The sequence below is a fragment of the Marmota marmota genome, unplaced genomic scaffold (genome assembly GCF_001458135.2).
Source record: "Marmota marmota marmota unplaced genomic scaffold, marMar, whole genome shotgun sequence".
NCBI lineage: Eukaryota > Metazoa > Chordata > Mammalia > Rodentia > Sciuridae > Marmota > Marmota marmota.
The window spans coordinates 5,204,760-5,224,411 of NW_025999941.1; positions in this window are offsets into that span (position 1 = coordinate 5,204,760).

The window sequence follows — 19,652 nt, forward strand, 5'->3', positions numbered from 1 at the left end:
AATCCACCCACCTCCTGGCTAGGCATGAACAAAAGGAAGAGGAAAGGGCTGGGGACCTTTTATCCCCTTCAAGGGCACACCCTCAGTGACTTAAGACCTTCCACCAGGTCTTACCTTTTAAAGTTTCCATTGCCTCTCATAGTGCCAAGCAAGGGACGGAGTCTTTAATACACGGACCATTTGGGGACATTTAAGATCTGGATTCATAAAAACTGCTAAACCTAAAGCAGTGTTGTATTGGCATATGTGGGAGAAATAAATCCATGGAAAAGAATCAAGGGTCTAGGTGCAGATTGATTTTAAAAGTTGAAAGTCTGATAATACCAAATCAAAGACATGAGGGAAAGGGACAACCCATTTGCCATTGGTTGGAGAATAAAATGGTGCCCTTTGGTGAACATTTTGGCCCTGTACAGCAATGTGGAATATGCAGATGCTCTACAACCAGCCTTTCCACCTCCAGGAAAACTTTTGTACATGTTCTCAAGGAGACATGTAAGATGTTTACCAAAGCACTTTCATGGCAAAAAATGGGAAATAACCTAACAGCCCACATGACATCCTGTAACATGTTCTATTCAAGTAGAATGAATGAAATAAACTTACATGAATACAAATAAATCTCTAAAACATAATAAATTTCTAAATTGTAATATTTTAAAATAATGAAAAATTACTCCATATTAAGCATGTGGGATAATACATAAAAACCTTTACAAACTCCCTTGGGAAATTATCACTTCTGTTAATGGAGGAAAAGAAGGGAATAGAATGGGGAAAGTAGCTTTAACTGTATCTGAAAGCTCAAAATATTAAAACAAAATATTGATGCAAATATGAAAAAAATCAACTTTTAAAAACTTGGAATGTAAATGCATGGGAGTCTACTATTTTCAGTAAGTTAGAGATATTTCATAATTTAAAGAGAATTTATGCAATCTTATTGAAGTTTTAATATTCATTTCCATAGCACCCCAGCATTTATTCAGGATATATCTAGTATTATCTGAGAAGAGGCTGCAATGGTTTGAATGTTTATTTCCTCCAAATCTCACGTTGAAATTTAATTGCCATTGTGATCATAGTGGGAGGTGGGATTTTTAAGAAGTATTTAGCCATGAAGATTCTGTCCTCATGAATGGTTAATGTCATTATTATGGGGGTGTGTTCATATTGCTGGAGAGGGGCCATGTGTGGGAATAGGCTTCCCCCATCTCTCTGTCGTTCCCCAATATGATGTCATATGGCATATTTTGACATATTAAGAAGGCCCTGCCAGATGCCAGGACCTTGATATTGGACTTCCCAGTGTCCAGAACTGTGATCCAATACATTTCTGGTGATATTATTCTGTTAAATTCTGTTATATTCTGTTATTCTGTTATAATACCTGTTTATGTTATTCTGTTATAGCACCAAAAAACTAATTAAGACAGGGGTTCAGAGAAGTCTGTTGAGAAAGGCCAGCCCATTTATTGTTTTACATCTTACTACCCAATAGAAATCAGAGGTATTGGGCTGGGGATAAAGCTCAGTTGGTAGAGTGCTTGCCTTGCATGCACAAGGCCCTGTGTTCAATCCCTAGCACCACAAAAAAAAAAAAAAAGAAAGAAAGAAATAAGAGGCATTAAAAAGTTTAAATGTGATATTTAGGACATTTTGTTTTCCATCTTTATGTTGTTATTCTATTTTAAGGGTGCCAAGTATTACCGGGCATGGTGGATATCATGCCTGCTATCCCAGTGATTCTGGAGGCTGAGCAAGAAGATCATAAGTTTGAAGCCAGCCTCAGCAAGACATTGTCTCAAAATAAAATTTAAGAGGATGGGGATTTAGTTCAATGGTAAAGCACCTCTGGGTCAAATCCCCAGTCTCTCTCTCTCTCTCTCTCTCTCTGACACACACACACACACACAGCTAAGTCTTAAAACCAAAAGGGCCTGTATTTACAGAGGGTAAAAATGGGGGAAAGAACTGGGAAAACAGGAAACCCCATAGCCATTACTTCTCACTTCCTGGGAAGAAAATACCTTAAAAGTGCATGAACTCTAAAATACTTGAACTCATAAAAGCGGAGAATAGATTGGCGGTTGCTAGGACTGAGGGTTAAAGAAATGGGGAGATGTTTGGTCAAAGGAAGCAAACTTTCTGTCATTAGATGAATTGTTCTAATGTATAGCATGGTGGCTGTGGTTAATAATACTACCTTGTTTACTTGAAATTATATGAGAAAACAGATATCAAGAGTCCTTACTCTACCACCACACACTGTGGGTGGTAATGCATGTGTTTAATTTGAGGGTTCTTATTACACAATGCAGAAATACTTCAAATCACACATTGTAATCTTGAATATACATACAAGTTCATTTGTCAATTAATTTTTTAAAATGTTGTTTATAGAAGCAGTAATCCACGGAATCTCTAAGGACTGAAGAAGGAGCTCTGGAAGCCGTATGCACTGTATCTAGACAACTAGGCCCCTAATCCAACTTCCCTTCTGGAACTTCCCAAGGGTAATGAGCACCTGTATACCAACAAGACTCAGGCACAGACCAGAATGGCCTGTCTCCCGAAGCCATGCTGGTAATGCTTCTGACTTATTTTACATTTTCCTCTCTGAATTTCATTTTGGATAGTTTCTATTGTGGTCTTGATTTCAAGTCATCTTTTCTTCTGTAGTATATAATCTGTTATTAATTCCATCCAGTGTGCTTTTCATCTCAGACTTTCTTATTTTTCTCTGTGAACCTCATTTGGATTTTTTAAAAAAATAAATCCAATGTTTCTACATAACAGTCTTTCCCCCATTTTTTCAAACATATGAAATGTGATTGTAAAAATAATTTCTGTGTCTTTGTTTAACAATTCTATTCCTTATGTCCTCTTAGTCTTTTTCCATTAATTCTTCTCTTTGTTGTATGTCACATTTTCTTGCTTCTTTGTATGTCTGATAATTTTTTAAAATAAATTTATTTATTTTAATTAGGTATATATGACATCAGAATGCATTTTGATTCATTGTACACAATTGCAGCACAACCTTTCATTTCTCTGATTGTACGTGATATAGTGTCACACCATATGTGCAGTCATACATGTGCCAGGGTAATGATGTCCATCTCATTCCACCAACTTTCCTGCCCCCATATCCCTCCCCTTCCCTCCCTCCCTTTTGCCCAATCAAATTTCCTCCATTTTTTCCATGCACTCCTCCCCCATTATGGATCAGCATCCACTTGTCAGAGAGAACATTCGGCCTTTGGTTTTTGGGAATTGGCTTACTTCGCTTAGCATGATATTCTCCAGCTCCATCCATTTACCTGCAAATACCATAATTTTATTCTCTTTTAATGTTAATATTCCATTGTGTATTATATACCACACTTTCTTTATTCATTCATCTACTGAAGGGTATCTAGGTTGCTTCCACAGGTTATCTATTGTGAATTGTGCTGCTATAAACATTGATGTGGCTGTGTTTATAGTATGCTGATTTTAAGTCCTTTGGGTATAGACCAAGGACTGGGATAGCTGGGTCAAATGGTGCTTCCATTCCAAGTTTTCTAAGGAATCTCCATATTGCTTTCCAGATTGGTTGCACCAATTTTCAGTCCCACCAGCAATGTATGAGTGTTCCTTTTCCCTCACATCCTCACCGACACTTATTGTTCTCTATATTCTTGATAACTGCCATTCTGACAGGCATGAGATGAAATCTTAGAGTAGTTTTATTTGCATTTCTCTAATTACCAGAGATGTTGAACATTTTTTCATGTATTTGTTGATCAATTGTATATCTTTTTTCTTAGAAGTGTCTATTCAGCTCCTTAGCCCAATTATTGATTGGATTGTTTATTTTTTTGGTGTTAAGTTTTTTAAGTTCTTTTTTATATATATATATTTTTAGTTGAAGGTGGACACAATATCTCCATTTTATTTTTATGTGGTGCTGAGGGTTGAACCCAGGGCCTCATGTGTGTTAGACAACACGCTACCACTGAGCCACAACCCCAGTCCATTTTTTGAGTTCCTTTTATATCCTGGAGTTTAGTGCTCTATCTAATGTGCGTGTACCAAAAATTTGCTCCCAAAATGTAGGCTGTCTCTTCACCTCATTGATTGTTTCTTTTGCTGAGAGGAAGCTTTTTAGTTTGAGTCCATCCCATTTATTGATTCTTGATTTTATTTCCTGTGCTTTAGGAATCTTGTTAAGGACATCAGGGCCTAATCCGACGTGATGAAGATTTGGGCCTACTTTTTCCTCTATTAGGCGCAGGGTCTCTGGTCTAATTCCTAGGTCCTTGATCCACTTTGAGTTGAGTTTTGTGGATGGTGAGAGATAGGGGTTTAGTTTCATTTTCTGCATATGGATTTCCAGTTCTTCCAGCAGCATTTGTTGAAGAGGTATCTTTCCTCCAATGTATGTTTTTGGCGCCTTTATCTAGTATGAGATAACTGTATTTCTGTGGGTTTGTCTCTATGTCCTCTATTCTGTACTATTGGTCTACATGTCTATTTTGGTGCCAATACCATGCTGTTTTTGTTACTATAGCTTTGTAGTACAGATTAAGATTTGGTATAATGATACGTCTTGCTTTATTACTCCTCTTGCTAAGGATTGCTTTGGCTATTCTGGACCTCTTTAATTTTTCCAAATGAATTTCATGATTGATTTTTCTATTTCTATAAGGAATAATGTTGGGATTTTAATTGGAATTGCATTGAATCTGTATAGCACTTTGGGTAGATTGGCCATTTTGACAATATTAAATTTGCCTTTCCAAGAGCATGGGAGATCTTTCCATCTTCTAAGGTCTTCTTCAATTTCTTTCTTTAGTGTTCTGTAGTTTTCATTGTAGAGGTCTTTCACCTTTTTTGTTAGGTTGATTCCTAAGTTTTTTTTTTTTGTTTTTTTTTTTTGAGGCTATTGTGCATGGGGTAGTTTTCCTAATTTCTCGTTCAGAGGACTCATCACTGATGTATAGAAATACATTTGATTTATGATATTAGTTTTATATCCTGCTACTTTGATGAATTCATTTATTCTAGAAGTTTTCTGGTTGAATTTTTTTGATCCTCTAAGTATAGAATCACGTCATCAGCAAATAGTGATAGTTTGAGTTCTTCCTTTTCTATTTGTATCCCTTTAATTTCTTTTATCTAATTGCTCTGGCTAGAGTTTCAAGGATTTTGTTGAATAAAAGTGGTGAAAGAGAGCATCCCTGTCTTGTTCCAGTTTTTAGAGAGAACGCTTCCAATTTCTCTCCATTTAGAATGATGTTTTACAATGTTGAAGTATTTCCTTCTATCCCTAGTTTTTCTAGTGTTTTGAACATGAAAGGGTGGTGTATTTTGTCAAGTGTTTTCTCTGCATCAATTGATATATGATTCTTTAAGTCTATTGATGTGATGAATTATATTTATTGATTTCTGTATGCTGAACTAAACTTGCATCCCTGGAAAGAACCCCACTCGATCATGGTGCACTATTTTTTAATTATGTTTTTGTATGTGATTTGCCAGAATTTCATTGAGAATTTTTGCATCTATCTTCATCAGAGATATTGGTCTAAAATTTTCTTTCCTTGATGTGTCTCTGCCTAGTTTTGGTATCAGGATGATACTAGCTTCATAGAATGAATCAGTAAGGTTTCCCTCCTTTTCTATTTCATGAACTAATTTGAAGAGTATTGGTATTAATTCTTTTTTTTAGGTCTTGTAGAACTCAGCTATAAGTCCATCTGGTCCTGGGCTTTTCTTGGTTGGTAGGCTTTTGATGGAGTCTTCTATTTCCTTGCTTGAAATTAATCTGTTTAAGTCATCTTGACTCAGGTTGGGTTGACCATATGCCTCTAGAAATTTGTCAGTGTCTTTGAGGTTTTCTATTTTGCTGGAGTGTAAATTTTCAAAATAGTTGCTAATTATCTTCAGTATTTCAGTACTGTCTGTTGTGATATTTCCTTTTTCATCATGAGTTTTACTAATTTCAGTTTTCTCTCTCCTTTTCATTAGGGTGGTTAAGAGTTTGCCAATTTTATTTATTTTTTCAAAGAACCAGCTTTTTGTTGTGTCAATTTTTTTAATTGTTTCTTTTGTTTCAATTTCATTAATTTCTGTCCTGATTTTAATTATTTCCTGTCTTCTACTACTTTGGTGTTGGTTTGTTCCTCTTTTTCTAGGGCTTTGAGCTATAATGTCAGGTCATTAATTTGTTGACTTTTTCGTCGTTAATGAATGAACTCCGTGCAATTAATTTTCCTCTTAGCACTGCCTTCATACTGTTCCATAGATTTTTCATACTGTTCCATGTATTGGAATTCTCATTTACCTCCAAGAATTGTTTTGTCTCTTCGCTGATGTCTTCTGTTATACATGCATCATTCAATAGCATATTGTTTAGTATCCAGGTGTTGGAGTAGCTTCTATGTTTTATTTTATCATTGATTTCTAATTTCATTCCATTATGGTCAGATAGAATGCAGGTAGTATCTTTATTTTTTGTGTTTGTGAAGACTTGCTTTGTGGCATAACATATGGTCTATTTTGGAGAAGGATCCATGAGCTGATGAGAATAAAGTGTATTCACTCATTGCTAGATGGAATATTCTATATATGTCTGTTAAGTCTAACTTTTTAATTGTATTATTGAGTTCTATAGTTTCTTTGTTTAGTTTTTGTTTGGAAGATCTATCCAGTGGTGAGAGAGGTGTATTAAAGTCACCTAGTATTATTGTGTTGTAGTCTATTCTTGTAGTTGAGAAGGGTTTGTTTGATATACATAGATGCCCCATTGTTTGGGGCATAGATATGTATGATTGTTATGTCTTGTTGATGTATGAATCCCTTCAGCAGTATGAAATGTCCTTCTTTATCTCTTTTCACTAGCTTTGGTATGAAGTCCACTTTATCGGATAGGCGGATGGAAACTCCTGCTTGTTTATGTGGTCCATGTGAGTGGTACATTTTTTCCCATCCTTTCATCTTCAGTCTGTGGATGTCTTTTCCTATGATATGAGTCTCTGAAGGAAGCATATTGTTGGGTCTTTTTATTTAAAATCCAATCTGTCAATCTACGTCTTTTAATTGATGAATTTAGGCCATTTACATTTAGGGTAATTATTGAAATATGATTTGTATTCCCAGTCATTTTGGTTTTTAACTTGACTTGGCTTCTCCTTTGATAGACCTTTTCTTTAGTGTAGTTCCTCCCTTTGCTGATTTTCATTGCTGTTTTTCATTTTCTCCTCATGGAATATTTTGCTGAGAATACTCTGTAGCGCAGGCTCTTTCGCTGTAAGTTCTTTTAACTTTTGTTTATCATGAAAGGTTTTTATTTCATCATCAAATCTGAAGCTTAGATTTGCTGGATATAAAATTCTTGGTTGGTAATCCCTGGATGGTGGAATGTGATAGACATCATTATCCAAAGTACATGTATGATGACACAAATTGGTGTCAACATACTTTATATACAACGAGAGATATGAAAAATTGTACTGTATATGTGTAATAAGAATTATAGTGCATTCTGCTGTCATTTATTTTTTAAAAAAAATCAATAATAATAAATAAATAAATAAAATTCTTGGTTGGCATCCATTTTCTTTCAGAGCTTGGTATATGTTGTTCCAGGATCTCCTGGGTTTGAGGGTCTGAGTTGGAAAATCTACTGAGATCCAAATTGGTCTCCCTTTATATGTGATCTGATTCCTGTCTCCTATGACCTTTAAGATTCTATCCTTATTCTGTACACTAGGCATTTTCATTATGTGCCTTGGTGTAGATATGTTGTAATTTTGTACATTTGGTGTCCTGTAAGCCACTTGTATTTGATTTTCCAACTCATTCTTCATGTTTAGGAAATTTTCTGATATTATTTCACTGAAGAGATTGTGCATTTCTTTGGTTTGAATCTCTGTGCCTTCCTCTATCCCAATAAATCTTGGATTTGGTCTTTTGATGCTATCTCATAATTTTTGGATGTTCTATTCATGGTTTCTTACCATGGTCAACTTTATTTTCAAGATTGTGTATTTTGTCTTCATTATCTGATATCCTATCATCCAAGTGATCTAGTCTGTTGAGATGCTTTCTATTGAGTTTTATTTCATTTATTATTTCCTTCATTTCAAGGATTTCTGATTGGTTTTCTATCAGAATCTCTCTCTTGAAGTAATCTCTTACTACCTGTATTTGCTCCCTTATCTCTTTGTTGGAATGATCAATTTTTTTTTGCCTGTATTTGCTCATTTAGGTCCTTCTTTAATTCACAGATCATTTTAATTATGTACATTTGGAATTCCTTCTCTGACATTTCATCAACTGCACTGTCCATGGATTCTATTATCATAGTATCTTGGTATGTTTGGGATACATTCTTCCCTTGTTTTTTCATGTTTTCTATGTGTCTCCCTTTCTTACAGTGCAGGTCTGAGGTATTAGTTTCTACCTGATAACTTTGGAGTGTCTTTGCAGATTACCTGTAGTTCACCTTGGTGTTGGGCTTCTAGTCCCCAGCCTGTGTTCCATGATAAATGTTACTGCAACTAAAGGTGTTGGTGGCAATAGCAAAGGTAGCTCAAGATAGCAGTGGGGGTGTCCCAAGATGGTTGTAACCACTTTCAAAGATGGGGATGAAAGGGTGGGTTGCCTATTTGGAGATGCAGCTGTGACCTATCTGTTGTCCCAAGGTGGAGGCTACTGCCTGAAGAGGGCTATGGTGATGGCTGCAGTGTTCCAATATGGAGGTGGGCTAGGCCTGAGCTCAGGCATGGGTCTGCTGGTTGGTGGGGGGGTCCTGGGCTGTCTGAAAATTTTTAAATTGATGCCAGACATTGTAAATTTTACCTTGTTGAGTGTTGGATATTTTCATTTTCCTATCAAGATTGTTGAGATTTTTTTCTAGAATATAGTTAGCTTACTTGGATACAGCTTGATTTTATTTTTTAGAAGTCTTCATTTAAGCCAGTTTTTTTCTTTGCTATGGAGACAAGACCTTTCTGCATAGTCTGATGCCCTGTGAATTACAGCATTTCCCACCCTGGCTGGCAAGAACACTTAACTACTCCCACTCTGTGTGTGCTGAGGTTGTTCCCTCTGCTCCTTCCAAATGGGTCTTTTCCCAGTGTATGCATTGGGTTGTTTCTTTACATGCATGTCTGATCAAAATTCATATGAAAACTCTGCAAGAACTAACATCATCAAAATGGCGATATCACCAAAAGTTCTCTATAGGTTTAATGCAATGCCAATCAAAATCCCAACGGCATTTCTTGTAGAAATAGATAAAGCAATCAAGAAATTCATATGGAAAAATAAAAGACCCAGAATAGCAAAAGCAACTCTAAGCAGGAAGTGTGAATCAGGCGGTATAGCGATACCAGATTTCAAACTATATTACAGAGCAATAGTAACAAAAACAGCGTGGTACTGGTACCAAAACAGGTGGGTGGACCAATGGTACAGAATAGAGGACACAGAGACTAATCCACAAAGTTACAACTATCTTATATTTGATAAAGGGGCTAAAAGCATGCAATGGAGGAAGGATAGCATCTTCAACAAATGGTGCTGGGAAAACTGGAAATCCATATGCAACAAAATGAAACTGAATCCCCTCCTCTTGCCATGCACAAAAGTTAACTCAAAATGGATCAAGGAGCTTAATATCAAATCAGAGACTCTGCGTCTGATAGAAGAAAAAGTTGGCTCCGATCTACATACTGTGGGGTCGGGCTCCAAATTCCTCAATAGGACACCCATAGCACAAAAGTTAATAACTAGAATCAACAAATGGGACTTACTCAAACTAAAAAGTTTTTTCTCAGCAAAAGAAACAATAAGAGAGGTAAATAGGGAGCCTACATCCTGGGAACAAATCTTTACTCCTCACACTTCAGATAGAGCCCTAATATCCAGAGTATACAAAGAACTCAAAAAATTAGACAATAAGATAACAAATAACCCAATCAACAAATGGGCCAAGGACCTGAACAGACACTTCTCAGAGGAGGACATACAATCAATCAACAAGTACATGAAAAAATGCTCACCATCTCTAGCAGTCAGAGAAATGCAAATCAAAACCACCCTAAGATACCATCTCACTCCAGTAAGATTGGCAGCCATTATGAAGTCAAACAACAACAAGTGCTGGCGAGGATGTGGGGAAAAGGGTACTCTTGTACATTGCTGGTGGGACTGCAAATTGGTGCGGCCAATTTGGAAAGCAGTATGGAGATTCCTGGGAAAGCTGGGAATGGAACCACCATTTGACCCAGCTATTGCCCTTCTCGGACTATTCCCTGAAGACCTTAAAAGAGCGTACTACAGGGATACTGCCACATCGATGTTCATAGCAGCACAATTCACAATAGCTAGACTGTGGAACCAACCCAGATGCCCTTCAATAGATGAATGGATAAAAAAAATGTGGCATTTATACACAAGGGAGTATTACACAGCACTAAAAAATGACAAAATCATGGAATTTGCAGGGAAATGGATGGCACTAGAGCAGATTATGCTAAGTGAAGCTAGCCAATCCCTAAAAAACAAATGCCAAATGTCTTCTTTGATATACTGAGAGCAACTAAGAACAGAGCAGGGAGGAAGAGCAGGAGGAAAAGATTAACATTAAACAGAGACATGAGGTGGGAGGGAAAGGGAGAGAAAAGGGAAATTGCATGGAAATGGAAGGAGACCCTCATTGTTATACAAAATTACATATAAGAGTTTGTGAGGGGAATGGGGAAAAAAAACAAGGAGAGAAATGAATTACAGTAGATGGGGTAGAGAGAGAAGATGGGAGGGGGGAGGGGGATAGTAGAGGATAGGAAAGGTAGCAGAATACAACAGTTACTAATATGGCATTATGTAAAAATGTGGATGTGTAACCGATGTGATTCTGCAATCTGTATTTGGGGTAAAAATGGGAGTTCATAACCCACTTGAATCTAATGTATGAAATATGATATGTCAAGAGCTTTGTAATGTTTTGAACAACCAATAAAAAATAAAAATCCCCTTTATATTTAAAAAAAAAAAGAGAGAATAAAATCAGCATTTGCAGGTAAATGGATGGAGCTGGAGAATATAATGCTAAGTGAAATTAGCCAGTCCCAAAAAACCAAATGCTCAATGATTTCTCTGATTAAAGAATGCTGATTCATAATATGCAGGGGGGCAGCGGGGTGAATGAACTCTAGATAGCGCAAAGAGGAAAAGGGGAGGGAGGGGAAAAGGGAAGGGAGAGGACATAGGGGTAGGAAAGACAGTGGAATGGGATGGTCATCATTACCCTAAATACATGTAGGAAGACATGAATGGTGTGACTCTACTTTGTGTACAACCAGAGATGTGAAAAATTGCGCTCTATGTATACTATGAATTGTAATGCATTCTGTTGTCATATATAACAAATTAAAATTTAAAAAATTAAAAAAAAAAAGAAAACTCTGCAAATCTCTGGAACTCTCCCTGCGTAGAGTCCACTGTTCTCCAGCACACTGTCCTGCAAATGCTAACCATGTAGGCATCCCTAGACATCCAGCTCTGTCTCCTTAACTCAGGGGACCATAAAGTTCTACCTGGGGCTCTCCTTCCTGCACTGCAGCCTGGTTCTCCTCTCCAGCAATACACTGAGCAATACACTGAGGAAATCATAGGACTCACTTCATCTGTTTCCCCTCTCTCCCTGCTCTTACTGGCTAATGCCTGAAAACCATTACATTCTATTTCTTACCACTTTTTTAGTTGCCCCTAAGTGACTTGAAAAGGAAAGCACTTCTAATGATGTTGTCTTCATCTTGAAGTGGACCCTGGGGTACAGCTGATTCTTATCATTCATGGATTTCATATTTGCAAATTTGCCCACTCGCTGTTTCAATATTCATAGCATTTTCACAGGCATATAAGGACACGTGCAGAGCAGCAAAAGATTTGAGATACCTGATGCACATATTTCCAGTTGAGGTCAAGCAATGTGATTCTTCAGGCTTCATGTTTCAGCTCTCATTCTGAGAAGAGTATCCTCTTCATGTTCTATATAGTGCCATGCTTTTTGCATTCTTGCATTTCTTTTTGATGATTTACTGTTTAAAATAGCCCCAAGTGTAGTGCTAAAGTGCTGTCTGGCATTCCTGAGCACAAGAAGTCTGTGATGTACTTTATAGAGAAAACACAGGCATAAGTTATAGTGCTCTTGTCCGTTTAGAGCTCATTAATGAGCACTGAATTTAAAATGTATTGAATTGAATATATATTGCTCAACAATATATATTAAATTAGGTATCTTAAAACATTAGCATACATAAAACAAGGCTATGTATTGATTGGTTGACAAAGATGATCTCAATGGAAGCTCACAGGAACCTAACGCTCTATAACCCCTAGGAACAGTATTTTCTAATTCAGGGTCCATGCAATTTTAAAGAGTATAACTACCACAAATTCTTGTTATTGTACAACAAACTGTATAAGTAGTTTATTCCGTGGTGAAAAAAACACTGGTAGAGGAAAGGAGAAGAGAGACAAAGAAGGTCAGATGACCTTTCAATGACCCTTAATCAAATCAGCTACCACTGTGGGTAACTAGAGTGCAATATCATTGGGGCACTCTGGGACTCAGGGTACAATATGAGCCTTGGAGCTATTCTAGCCAAGGGGGAGGAAGCTAGAGTTTTTACACATCAGCTCTCATCAGCTGAGGACTAACTGAAAGGGGCATGTTCAACCTATTGGGAAGCAGACAGAGAGAAACTGACTGCCAAAGAAAGTTTTCAGGCTGGTAGTGTGAAGGCCAGCTTGGGTTTCTACTACAATGGGAAAGGATGTGAGCAGGATGCCAGATGGCGTTGGCTACAGATGGGAAGAGGAGGACTTGTAAACTTGGACACTTCCAGAAGCCAGGCAGGTAACATAAGCAAGGGAAGCAGGCGGGGTGTGGCTGCATGAACTGGAGAGCTCCTATCCTGTTTAACGGGAACAGCTGTTAGTCAGCTGCAGCCAACTTTTGCCATGCAGATAAAAGGTCTAGACTTGCCAAATATTCTGAATTTTAAAAAGTGGGAAATTTAGATTTTTTTAAAATGTGAAATACCCAATTTGTAAAAGTTGGCAACAAATTTTAAAAATTTTAAAAACACCATTGAGGCCAAACAAAACATATTGGCAGCCCAACTTCAGCCCACGGGCTGCCAATTTGCAACCTCTCTGATAGGAGATGTGCAAAACCCCACCTGTTGGGTATAAGCCCAGAGAAAATGTATCTTTTTCTTATGTTCACATGAAGGCATTCTGGGGATGCCAGCAGATGTCCCAGATGTTGGCTCTGAAATCCATATGATAGGGCACCTTTATCTGTGTAGTGACCTTTCCTCATTCTCCTGCTTCAAGATTTTTGAGACATCCAAGGATCTTCACTCTTCGTGGCTAATGGAGTCCTCCAGTGATTTCTTATTACTGTTTTGGCATTTTCCCTCTTGTGAGAAATTAGCTGAGCCTATTGGGCTGTCCATCTGGCTCTGCTAGTCTGCACAGCCAGCTAGCCCACTTCCATTGCTGAGAACAGGACTGCCAACCCCACCTTCCTCCTGCACGTAGAACAGAGATCATCAGAAAGAGTTCGCAAGACAAGTGGCAGTGTTTGCAGAAGCAGAGTCTGGGGAATTGGCCACCATCTGGCATTTTCTACAACACATTGGGAGGAAGACACCTAATGACTAGGCTTCCAGAAGGTAGCAGAGTCAGGGGTTAGGGTTCAACCAGAGAAACAGAACCACTGGTAGACAGATAGACAATCGACAGATATGCAAATATATAACATATATTTACATATATATATATAATGTATTTGCATATATATGTATTATATATATATAAATAACACACACATATATACAAACATATATACATATAGTTATACACACATATATTCATGCATCCACTTAACATCAAAAAGGATACATTCTGAGAGACATGTCATTAAACAGTTTCTTGTTTGTGCAAACATCACAGAGCAATGTTACATAAACTAAGCCTGTGACAATGTCACTAAGTGATAAAATCTTAATGTATCACTACCATATATGCCATCTATGGTTGACTAAAATTTCTATATGACACATGACTGTATGTGTGTGTATATATACATATATATGTGTATATATATTTGTTATTGTCACAAAGATATGGCCTCACATGGGAGTTGGTTAAATAGTCTTTACATGTGATGTTAGAGCTTGATGTTCACGGTGTGTGTGTGGGGGGGGGCAGTTGGGAAGGAAAGATGGGTGCAAAGTTGCGGGGGAACAAAAGCAAACTAGAACTCATAAGTACAAGGTGGAGCCCCGTGGGGATGGACTAAAACCCGTGTCAGTTCCTGTTGCTTCTGACATAGCTGATATGGGCATCCTGTAAGAAGCTAAAGCCCTTTGTCATGGAGCTAAACACAGACACTTAGACCCAAGATAGTAGATGAGATTCCAAAGGAGGATCTAAGAGAAGGCTGAGCAGCTACAAGCCCTGCACCAGCTTCCTACCAATGGCAAGAGTCAGGATGCACATGTGAGCCACAGAATGACTGTTGTGTCCCTCTGCCCTTAGATTCTCCTGAGAACCTGTCTTATGACTCACAGGAGAGATACTGGCAAAGTTCTGCATTCATCTCTAGGTTGAATGTCTGGTTTTTGACTCCTGACCAAGACAAGGGCAGTAGGATATGCAGTTTAAAGTCCAAAACTCTCCCAGCCAACCCCACTATTATCTTCTTTACTGGTGGTTTGCATCTGCATCACCATTTGACAAGACACCTAGCTCTTTGCAGTGCATTGCCTAATGCCAGGATTCCTAGCACAGACCTTGGCAGTTCAAGGCAGAGATTCAATGTTTTCTGGGTGTACAAAGCCTGGGCCCTTGTGCTGCAGGATGTCTCCTGACCCTGCTGCTTCTTTTTTCTCCCTTTACTGAATCCTTTGCATTAAGATAAATATCTTACATGAGTACCCTCTGTGAAGTTCTGGAAATCCTTTCAAATATGCAAACTGGGGAAAACAAGGTACCCACCCTAACTGAAAACATATAAGACAGAGAATTTAGGAAAAGCAGCCTAGCTAATTGACATATTACAAAGTCACACAGGTATCAGGGCTTTGGTGCTCTACAGCTGCCATGTTGGTATCCACAGGCCTGCCTATCCATGATAAAGGAGAAAAGGATGCCCGACCTAGAATTTTCAAAGAAACCAATCTAAAGATGCAAGAGGAAACAAAGCAGGTGCACTCCTTGAAGAGGAAATAAAGACTTGCTGATTTCTTAAAAGCTTCTCTTGGGATTCTGCAGCTAGAGAGTATGGTGTTTCTTGTGGCTTCCAATGATAATGAAGAGAAAATGCAGAGGGAAGGTCTGCCTTGTCTTTGGAAGGTTCCTCTAGAAAGAGCAGAAGACTACAGGGGGAAACTGGAACTGTGAGGGCAAGTCACAGAAAGACTGATTTTGGCTCCCTCAGTGGGAGACTGATTTTGGCTTCCCTCAGTGGGAAGATTTAGAGTAAATGTTCAGTGACTGAAGGAATTGCCTTGAGATAAATGGAGTCCAGTTTTCTGACTTACTGGTTTAAAGCAGAAGTTTAATATCCACCCATTTAATCATCCATGCATATGTTCATTCAGTTATTAATTTATTAATACAACCATTCAACCAATATTCATTGAGTACCTATCATGTTCCAAGTGTTGTGTTAGGTTCTGGAATCATAGTCAAGGGGAGAAGGCAATTGAGCTAATTGACCATTTTCTATGTACTAAGCAATGCATTAGGTGCTAAAGATTAGAGCTTAGGGTAGAAGACCCTATAATAATCTGAGATTGGTGTGAGGTTATTTAATCCTAAACCACTGCTCTTAACCTGTTTTGTCCCATCATTCCCAGATGAGGAACACCTATAAAAATGTAACTTGAGCAATAAACATACCACTTAACATACCACTTATGGTAGCTTTGCGCCTGTGTCAATTTCATTGCAATATTCACAGAATTGAAAATTTGAGACTTAATGGTTAAGGGGATCTCCCAATTTGTGAGTCCCAGCCTGGTTGGTCCTACCAGCCTTGATTCCTTGATTCAGAGTGACTGTAGGGCTTCTGTGACCACTAAGACTATTTTCTCTTGACTGGGTCCAGGAGGGCTGGGACGTTCTGTGCTGTGACCTCATTGTTTATCATCATTTTAGAAAGCTTCTGCCTCCCTTCTGTAGGCTGGATCAGAGCTAGAGACAGCAGGGTGGATGTGTAAAATGAACTCCAGCCAGCGTTACTAGAATCTCAAACACCCAAACAATGGGTCACATGCCTACAGCTTGTGACTTCTTGGCAGCTTGGCAGGGCCTGAGCTCTTCCACTTTCAGTTGCCATTTGAGATGGGGAAGCATTGGAAAGAGCCAACCTGTGACCATTTATAGCATAAAATCCAAGTTGCTAGGGAAGAGCTGGATTTGTCAGCACTTGAATCTTAGTCCTCCTGGAAAGACTAGAATACCTTTAGCGTGGCATCTAAAGATCTGATATAATAAACTCACAGCTTTAAACACATGTGCACATAGAAGGGGAGGGCTGTGGTACTGTAGGAAATGCCGGGTTTAGGAAGACAGAAAGGACAATTGCTCCCTGGATGTTCTTTGCACTGTGTGCTCATTTGCGCAGTCTCCAAAGGAGTCTTTAGAAGACCTTGTGCCTCCTCCTTGAAAAGATGAGATGATCCTTGAAAGGAATAGTGTACAAGCCTGGAGATGACTCTTGAGGACAGGGGCTTACTAATCGGCAAGGGGAAGGCAGGCAAGAATGCAGATCTTCCCTGACTTTGGAAAGGAGGCAGGCCTGGCTTCCCATACACAGAACTCTTATTGCCCCTGGGAGGTGTCAATAAGGCTGTGTTCCAGTGTTTCAGAAGTCTGTATATCCAGATGGTCTAGAGCACAGACAGCATCATGAGGGTACTTTGAATATGTTGAGTAGGTTGGAGGTAGAGCCAGATTGGAGGAACTCTTTGAAAAGTTAACCTAGGGGGCAAGAATTAAAGTTTCTGCACCTGATTCCTGGTTGGTCTGAATGGTGAAGGGAACTGGATTCCCGTCCAGATTCTGCCACTTATTCTCTATTGGACAAGTCCCTTAACCTTTTCCATTCACAAGAGGAAAGAGCTGGGTTAGATGTTCCCCTAGATCATTGTCAGAACTAAGATCCTATGGTGGAAAGTGGACCCCATATCTCAGTTCATGGACTGAGTTATAAAGGCTGCTCATAATGTGGAGATTTTGCCTGAGCCCTTTATACAGAACCTCTGAATAGTCATGGAGGAGAAAAATAAAGAGATCTTGAACATCCTATGCAATTTCCTTGCTTTCTGAACAGGAACATTCTTGGAATAACCAATTTCCTGGCATCTACAAATATAACCCCATGGAGAACCAAGCTACCAGCCACAGCGAGCCACAACTTGCAGGTATTTAAGACTACATTAAAAGTGCTCATGCTCTTGGCTAAAAATATCAACTTGAGGTTTTTGTTTTGTTTTTGTTTTTAGTTTTAGGTGGACACAATATCTTTATTTTTATATTTATGTGGTGCTGAGGATGGAACCCAGTGCCCTATGCATACTAGGCAAGCACTCTACCACTGAACCACAACCCCAGCCCCTCAACTTAAGTTTTAAATTACCTTTGCCTACTGATTTCAAAAGCCCTCTCATAATCCTGCAAATAAATCAGATACATTAAGCAATTGTGATAGCACCGCAGCCCAGCAGTGACATCATTGTCCTGGAGTGTGGAGTTGGGCTTGCACACCAATCAAGATAATTGTGTCCTTGATTGGGAAGGATAATATAACATGCTGTTGAAAGCTTGTTAGAAGATGGCTTCGGTGAGAGGTCTTGAAGACCATAATGCTTTTTCTGCATGAATCAAAGAGAAAACCATTGATCCCAGGGAGGCAGCTTTGCATCAAGATTGGAAAATTCCTGTTCTGAGAATCAGCATGATCTGCTTTATAGAATCTGCCCAGTACTTTTTGTTTTCTGCCTCTTCTATTAGCAATTACCATTTGCATTATATTTACTTACATATCATTCCCTTCTTCATTTCTGAAAGGATATGTGGCAGTTTGTGCATACATTCAATTCAATAGGACAGAATAGCTAAGGGCGCCAGGTGGAAGGAAAAGGTAAGTATAGAAAGTAAGAGAAAACCAAAAGCAAAGTTAGAACATGTTTCAGTCAGCTTTTTTGCTGCTGGGACTTAAAGACCTGACAAGGACAATTGTAGAGGAGGAAGAGTTTATTGGGGCTCATGATTTCAGAGGTCTCAGTTCAGAGACAGCTGGCTTGAGGTGAAGTAGAACACGATGGCGAAAGAATATGGCAGAGGGAAGTGGCTCACGTGATGATCAGAAAGCAGAGAGAGAGAGATTCCACTCACCAGATACAAAATATATATATATTCCTGAAAGACACACCTCCAATGACCCACCTCATCCAGCCACACCCTACCTGCCATGAAGGGATTAATTTGCTGGTTGGGTTAAGGCTCTCATAACCCAATCTTTTCTCCTCTAAATCTTCTTGCATTGTCTCACACATGAGCTTTGGCGGGGAACATATCACAACCAAACCAAAAGAGCATGCAATATGCATATCATAAAGTCTGCACAATTGCTATGTTTGCTACAAATTAGCTTGGGGCTTCCTAGCAATCAATGCAAAGAAAGGAACATGATTAGTCATCAGATTCCAAATATTTCTAGAACATGAACACTCCACTCGTCAGTCAATAGATCCTCCTGGCCATTATTCATGAAACTTGGAGCTTTCAAGTTTTTGTCTTTAAATAGCAAGAAACTGGAGAGAAAAAATAAGTAGATCAGCAAGACCCGTGCCAAATGCTGTGACTATCATGAAAATGGAGTGTGGGACTAATGTTCTTTTTTTTTTTAAGTTGCCTAAACTAGGACTTATGCTTGTATATAGGGTCACCCTATACTTGTAGGAAGGTGAGCTACAGGACACCATTGGCAGGGCCATGCTTTTCTGGAGAATGTTGTTTTGGAGAAAGGGGCTACTTAAGTGCCCAGTGTTCTAGGCCTTAGATGATGGGTATCAACCCTGGGTGTGCATCAGAATGATCCAAGAGCTTTGAACAAGACCAAAGATGACCCACAGGGGATTTTAATGTGCAGTCAGAAATAAGAACCACTCCCAGGGCATGGGTGGGGTTTTCAGGTGAGAAAAACCCAAAGCAATTGTTAACAATCACCACTCACAGCTATAGGTAGTAAGATGCCTTTGTATGGGATTGTGAGTGAAGTTACATCTTGGAGAACACTGGGCAAAATGAACCTGTGGATGGTGAAGGTTGACCTGCTTCCTTGGGTGGTTGACTCTTGGCCAACTAATCTCAGAGGACACTGGCCCTCAGGAATGACTGCCAAGCTTACCAGATCACGGGGCTTTCATGTCTGGGAAAGTCTCAGGCAAATTTGAATAGGTTGGTCACCCTACTAGTTCAGCTTCTTCTCAAAAGACAGGATCAGAGAGTAGGAAAGGGTGGCTTAACCAAAGAGGAGAGTTCATCCTGAGTTACTCAGGATTGGTTCTAAGGTT